The sequence below is a fragment of the Heterocephalus glaber genome, unplaced genomic scaffold, assembly GCF_053883595.1.
Source record: "Heterocephalus glaber isolate CG9 unplaced genomic scaffold, H.glaber_assembly_v1.0 deba00001072, whole genome shotgun sequence".
NCBI classification, from domain to species: Eukaryota; Metazoa; Chordata; class Mammalia; order Rodentia; family Bathyergidae; genus Heterocephalus; species Heterocephalus glaber.
Window position 1 is genome coordinate 5,713,746 of NW_028258189.1, and position 7,848 is coordinate 5,721,593.

Consider the following 7,848-nt stretch of genomic DNA (forward strand, 5'->3'; position numbering starts at 1 on the left):
CTCGTTTCAGTCTTTCCAGTTTTCCCAGCAACATGTGTCAAACAGGCTGTGTTTTCCTCAATGTGTGCTTTCTCCCCCAAATCTCATGGTTGTATATGCATGGGATTCTTTTGGTTTTCTCTGGCTAGAAAGTGTATGAAAAAAGCTTCAGCGTCCTTGGCCATTTGGGAAGTGTAAGTCAAAGCTATGTTGAGATCTGTATCACAGGTCACAGAGAACTCAAAACAATGCATGCTAAGGATGCAGGGAGAAAGGGATCCTTCTCCACTGTTGGGGGGAAGGAAACCATACAACCAGTGCAGATAACAGCAAGGAGAATCCTCAGAAACCTAAAGATGGGAATTCCAGCTGACCCAGTGATTCCCCTTCCAGGCATCTTCCCAAAGGAATTAAAGACATCCTATTACAGGGATCCATGCACACACATGTTTATAGCAGCACAATTTATAATAGCTAGGTCTCGGAAGCAGCCTGTATAACGATCAACAAACAAATGGGAAAAAAGTCATATATATATATATATATATATATATATATATATATATATATGGTATACGATTTATATCATATATATGCACAATGGAGTATTATTCAATCATGAAAAAGAATGAAATCAGGCCAGGATTTAGCTCAGAGGCACTGCACCTGCCTGTCAAGCGCAAGGGCCTGAGTTTGATTCCCAGTACTGGAAAAAAAAAAAAAATGAAAGCACATCTTTTTCAGGAAAATGGATAGAACCAGAGACCATTATGTTAAGCAAAATAAGCCAGACTCAGAAGGTTAAAAACCACATGCCCTGTCTTGTATAAGCGATCAAAGACTAGGTGTCCTTCTTTCTTGTTTCTTTTCCTCCTCCTCTTCCTCCTCCTCCTCCTCCTTTTCCCCTTTTTCCTTGTTCTTCTCCCCTCTCCTTCTCATCCTCTTCCTCCTCCTCCCTTCTCCCCTCTTTTCTTCCTTTCCTCCTCTCTCTCTCTGATTTTTGCAGTCCTAGACATCGAACCCAGGACCTGCTCACTTTTTATTTTTTTCTTTAGAAATAGAGCCTCCTTGTGTGTCTCAGTCCTTATTCGGGGGCGCACTTTACACCCGGCCGAGCCTAGCACGTGAGGTGCGCGTTCTACTCTGCCAGCACGAAACCCACGGAGCTGGGTGACCAATGTGCACTCACTCGTTACAAGTCGTGGGGGAAGAAGAATTTCCCACGAAGGAGGGCCACCCTACCAGGTTTATACTGCAAAAGAAGACTGGAAAATAAAAGGGGCTCCCGGAGCACGCTCGGAAAGAGCAACCAGTGTGTAATGTTGGCCACGTCGGGCGCAAGGGAAATGCTCCAGTGAGCGTGGAATAGACTCCTGCGTGGGCCACCAAAGCATCGCGGCGCATCTGAACGTCCAGAGATGGCGATCAACAGCCACTGCTCCCAGATGAACCAGGCCCCACGCACGTGTTTCATGTGCGTTTTCACTTCCACGTGACGTACACATTCCCATCGTAAGAGGAGCGCTGGGCTACGAATCTCTTGGAAAAGCTGCAGCCCCTCAACGGAGACCCACACCAACTGCAAGCCTGAGTGAACCCCACTTCTCCCCCCCCACCCCGGTCACAGGGCTGTCGTGGGTATCAGCGATGTTCTCAGCAAACCCCACTGAACCCACACCGTGGGCAAAGACAGCAAATTGCGCAGTGCACCCCTTCTTCATCGTTTGTCCACAAAACAACTCCCCTGGCCCTCCGCTCCGGGCCAGGACTTCACAGCACGGGATGCCTTCCTCCTAAGGGAAACCCTGGGCCAACGTGTGGGCAGGTTTTCTCCTGGAAGCAATCTCCCGAGCAGTAGCGTCTGGAGGAGATCCACCCATCACGATTTCATAGCCGTGCCCTGGCAGAGGGGGCCCCCTCACACTGGCACGCCCGTGCCTGCCGGGGTCGGGGCCGAAGTGCACGTGGCTCATGCCGCAGCTCGGCGAGGCCGGTTCCAGCCACAGCGCTGCTGATTTATTTGTTTGTAGAGCTGAGCTGCTCTCGGGCTGAGGGAGGCGACTGCATTGTCTCGACGTCCGGAGAATCTGAATACTGGGAGCCGGTGCACACATAGAGAACGCAGCCTGGATGCCTGGGGTGGGGCTCGTGACCCACAGCCAAAGTTCCGGTTCCCGTAGCTGGGCACAGTGGTGCGTGCTTGTCATCCCAGCACTCGGGAGGCTGAGGCAGGAGGATCGCAAGCTACGAGTTTGAGGGCAGCCTGGGCTACACAGTGAGTCCCATCTCAAAAAACAAACAAACAAACACCCTCACAATGTCCCCCAAAGTTCCAGTTCCTCCAAGTCAGAAGTTTCAGAGCCTGCAATCCTTAGACTGCATTCAAATGTCACTGCTTCAAAACCACCCCCCTGAGCCCATCATACGACATTCATGGTCAGCAGCTCACATCCTCCTGCTGATTTCGTGTTTAACTCACCTCACCTTTTTCTGGTGAGGACAAATGAGGCTTGGCTCTCAGTTCCCTCCCTTTTTGCTTTTTATGGCCCCTTCTCCCACCTCCCCTCTGCTCCCTCGATCCCATCTCCTTTTGAGAAAGATCTCTCTCCCTGTTTCCTATTGCCTGTCTTTTATTTGGCTCTTGATTTACAATTTAGGCTTCTCATATAAGAGTAACCGTGATAAAGTTATGCTTGTGTGTCCGATTTATTTCACTTAACACAGCGGTCTCCAGGTGCACCCATTTTCTTATAAATGACTCAAGCTTATCCTTCTTTATGGCAGAGTAGTACTCCAAAAACCTTAATTCTCATTAGCTATTCTAGACACTTCTTCCTCAAGGAAGGATTGAGAAGGAAAATTACAATGGTCTCTCTCGACCTGTGGATATGATACCAGTGCTAGGCAGACTGCTCTGGATTGATTCCTTAAAATCCTTGGAAAGGTTAATTCTCTGCATTACAATCTGGAGAGCAAATGAGATATAAAGGTAGATGGGAAGATCAAAAGATTACAATAAAATAAGAATGAAAAAGGGAAAAAAAAGTGAAAACATAATGTGAAAAACATCATGCTCTACCTGGAAGATCCTAAACTTTGTGTATTTCCTTGCTAACCTGACATCTCCAGTTAAGAGAAGAAGTCAAGTTTCAGTCTCTAGCACGTGGGTACCCGGTGTTCTTAGCAGCATTTGTTAGAGTCATTCTCACCACAGTTAGAATGACTAATATTAAAGAAAAAAAATTGCCGAGAAAGATTTGAAGGAAAAGGAACTTCTCTACACTGTTTGTGGGAATGTGAAGTAGCACAGCTACCATGGAAAACACTATGGAAATTCTTGCAAAAAATTAATAAAACTATCGCCTGATGCAGCTCTCCAACTCCTAGGTATATTCCAAAAGGAAATGAAGTCAGCATACAGAAGAGATAAGTGAATGGCTATATTTGTAACAACTACATATGGAATCTCTGAATGTGGACATCAAGGGATGAATGAAAAAATATGAAATATATACACAAGGGTGTTACTCTGCCATAAATAAGGAGATCCCACCATTTGCAGCAAAACAGATGGAACTGGAGGACATCTTATTAAGCAAAATCATCCAGAAATAAAAATAATAAGTATCATATGTGCTCTCTCATATAAAGAAAACTAAAAGAAAAAAAGTAGATGGGAAAATAGAAGAAAGATGGCTAAGGACAGGGGTGAAGAGGGTCCAGAGTAGAAGTGTGGATGGATATGATTAATATACACTGTGTGTGTACATAGAGCCATCACCGCAAATCCCATTAATATCTACAAATGATGTGTGTTAACAACATAGATTCAAATAAATTAGTAATGATAACAATTTTTTTTTAAAAAGGTCTCTCTCTCTCCCTCCCTCCCTTCCTCCCTGCCTCCTCAAAATTCAACTTTTAAATCTTGTGTCTTGGAATTTTGTATTTATACATCTTTACGGGATAAAATGTGATAATTTAATACCTACGCATATTGCATAATGACCAACGAGGTCAACAAACATTTCCGTCTCCTCAGACATTTACCTTTTCTGTGTGTTGAGCACTTTGGTTCTCTCCCATGTATCGTGAAATATACTACAGATGGGAGTAGACAGCAGTCACCAAACACGAGATGTAATTTCTCTAACCTAACCCTACTTTGGTGCCTGTTCACTAATCTGTCTTCATCCACGCCTCCCTGACCTTCCCAGTCCCTAGTGAACAATTTTCTTCTCTGTTCTTTAATGAGGCCAGCTTTTCAGTTTCCACACAGGTGATATTTAGCTCTCTCTTTTTTTTTTTGGCCTGTGTATTTATTTTACTTAACAGAATGCCCCCCATTTCCATCCACTTTGATGCAAATAACTGGCTTCCACCCATTTTCATGGCTGTATAGTATTCCACAGCATATATCTATATATCTATATATCTATCTATATATATATCTATATCTATCTCTCTATATAACACATTATCTCTATCCATTCAATGGAAATTTAGTTTAATTCCATTTCTTGGTTGTTGTGAACATCAGTGCCATGAACATGGGCCTACAGATGCCTCTGTGACACATTGATTCCATTTCCTTTGGCTTTTGACTCAAGAGTGAGGTACCTGCCACCATACGGTAGCTCTGCTTATAGATTTTAAAGACAATTTCATGCTACTTTCAAAAGTGAATACTTTTTAAAGAGGTTTTTTCTTCTTATCATGAGGTAGTCTTTATCCCTGCTGCTCTTACTCTAGTTTCTACAGCTTATTATGATCTGCGATTGGACAGGAAATACAAATGGATATTACAATGATTCTCATTGCTGTAGGAACTTGGATTTCTTTTACTTTGTTAATAGAATTTTACTCTTTTCTCTAATGGAGTAGAAGTGTTCCCTAAACATAAACTCTAATTCAATAATTGAAATGTTTGGAAGGGGAAGGGTGTAGGGCCATGAAGATCTGGAAAAAAATGACCCCAGACCATGGTATGAGACAGCAATTCCCATCCAATGAAGTCCACAATGATCCAACTGATACTCATACCAAGTATGAGTACACCTGTCTGTAGTTGTGCTGCCCCGGCTGCCTCGATGTCCTGAATGGACCCAAAACAGTGACCTTTCCCGGTCATCCTGACCTTGGGGAGGAGCCGGGAGCCGCACGGTGCCCGATGCAGTGACTCAGGTGGAGGAGGACACAGCGTCGTGTGTTTACGAGCTGCCTTTCCGTTGGACGGCCCCTGGCAGAGCAGTCACTGTGTTTGTGACCACACCTGGTGAAGCCCTCAGGAAAGAGGACCCCAGAGCTGCTGCGGGACGCGGCCAGGACGGTGGGAGGAGGACTTTGAGGGGATCCATGCCCATGTGTCTTTTATTGTAATATACACCTTCTCTTAAATGGAAACCTCTTCCACAGTTTTCAGTCACCTGTTGTAGAAATTGCTTTCCTAACAGCCATCTCCTTCGACTGCATTGCAGTAGGAAAATGGCATATAATCCCTGGTGAGAGTTAACAGGGCTTTTCCTGTGAAATTCCCAACAGATGGGAAAAATAAACTCGAGTTGGCAAGTATCTCTGTATCTTTAGGAAAATTAACGACTGTCAAAAACATGGTTTATTGACTGCAAAGCAGAGAAAACATATCCAAAAAACCAATTTCCCCTTTGATGGCAAATTTACTGCCTGCTGCCTCCTCTCTACTGTCTCCTTGTTTATGGACTATCAAGTTCCTCCCTGATTCTGCTCCAGGCAGAGATCGAGAAAGCAAAGAGAGAAGGATTTGTCATCGATGCTTGCCCTGAGATGCAAACCTAGCCCTTGGGGAGCTTCATCAACAGCATTCTGATCTTCACAGCTCTCGGGGTGCCTTGATTTCCATTCTGAGGAGAATGAGGTGGGATGTCCCTGTTCTCCTTCTATCACTACGGTGTTGTCAGTCGGGTACAGGCTCTTTCGATGGAACATATGACTCCACATGTTCACAGCTCAGAAATCGGAGCTCCGTGCTGTGCATGAAGATCAACACCCTTCCCTGTGATGGATTTGACAGAACCAAAGATGTGGACACCAGGCTGAGGTTGTGAGTAAGAAGACACAGATGGCAAGCCAAGTGTTTAATCATGAAAGCAGAGGAGTAAAAGTTTCCAAAGTCCATAGCTTCCAGCAGTCACAGCACCCACATCCTCTTAATTCCCTTTGGATGGAAAGCTTGTGCCCACAAGACAATGGGAAGAGGTGCCTGTCTCAGTTACTACCTCACCACCACTGAGACAAAATACCCAACACTCACAACTTAAAGGAGGAAAGGCTTATTTGGCTCTGTCTGTGGAAGTTTCAGACCACAGTTGGATAGCTCCAAAGCAACGCTGCATGGAAGAGGAGAAACAGTTCATGGCATGGTGACAGGAAGCAGAGAGATAGATCAAGGGAGGAGGAGGGAGGTAGACCCTTGTGGGACACACCCCCAGTGATCCACCTCCCCCCAACCATGCTTCATCTCCCAACATCACACCCAGCTACAAACTCATCAGTGGACTCATCCAGTACCACATGGCTATGATCCAGTCACTTCCCAAAAGCTGAATGAGGGGATAAAGGAAATATGGTATTCATATACAAGGGAGTACTACTCTGCCATGAAGAAAGATAAACTTGAGTCATTTGTTGGAAAATAGATGGACTTTGAGACGATAATATTGAGTGAAATAAGTTACACACACAAGCTTCAGTATCATGTGGTTTCTCTTATATGAGAGACCCAAAGAATAAATACACAGCAATAGACAGAAAATAGGAAGAGAATAGATAATGGGAAGAAAAGATAGATAATAGGAAGTAGAGAGATAGATCTTTTCCAAAGGGAAGGGGGGCCAAGAGATGTAGGAAAGAGAGACAAAGGGGATCAAAGAAAGAATCCAGACCTGCTATGTACATGAACCAACTCCACACAGGGAATGTAACCATTGTGTACTGCAAACACGGGTTTGTAAAAAAAGAGGAAAATAACCCATTTAATTGTCATGCAATAATTACACATATTCACGGGGTACAGTGCGACCTATACACAAAGTGTGACCACCAGATGAGAGTACTTTGCATGTCCTCCCTTGGCGTTTCACATTCCTACCGCATGATCTGCCTTGTTAGTTCTTGGCTTTGCCTACTGGAAGAGTTCCCTCACCTTACCGAACTTGTCAGAGAAAGCAGTCATCTCTGGTATTTGGATGAAGAAGTTGAAGGCGACCAATACCCTGGAACTTTCCCAAGACAATGCAGGTACAAAGCAGAAGAGGTGCCAGAGTTGGTTGAAGCCTGGGCATGAAATAGCACTAGAATGTCCACATTTGGCATAGCTCCTCTTGTTATCTGTATTTTAGGAAATATGGGACACCCATACTTCGAAGAAAAAATATATACTTTCTATTTCAGGGTGGCTTTGTGAAGGTTCATCTTGATTTTAAACCTGATTGGCTTGGTGGATGCCTAGTGGATTAGTAAAGCTCACTCTGGATGAGTTCTCTGGTGTGAACTTCGGTGATGTGTGTGGTCCCTGCACCCCTCCTGTCAGGCTCCTCCCTTCTCTCTCTGCTTTCTGGCCACCATGATAAGAGTCTCTTTCCTCCTCTACACCCATCAGCCATGATGTTCCTAACCTGGAACAACTGAAAATGGACTGAACCCTCTGAGACCATTGGAGCAGCTGACCGTGGACTGAACCCCTGAGACCACTGGAGCAGCTGACCATGGACTGAACCCTCTGAGACCATTGGAGCAGCTGACCATGGCCTGAGCCCTCTGAGACCACTGGGGCAGCTGACTATGGACTGAACCCTCTGAGACCACTGGAGCAGCTGACTATGGACTGAACCC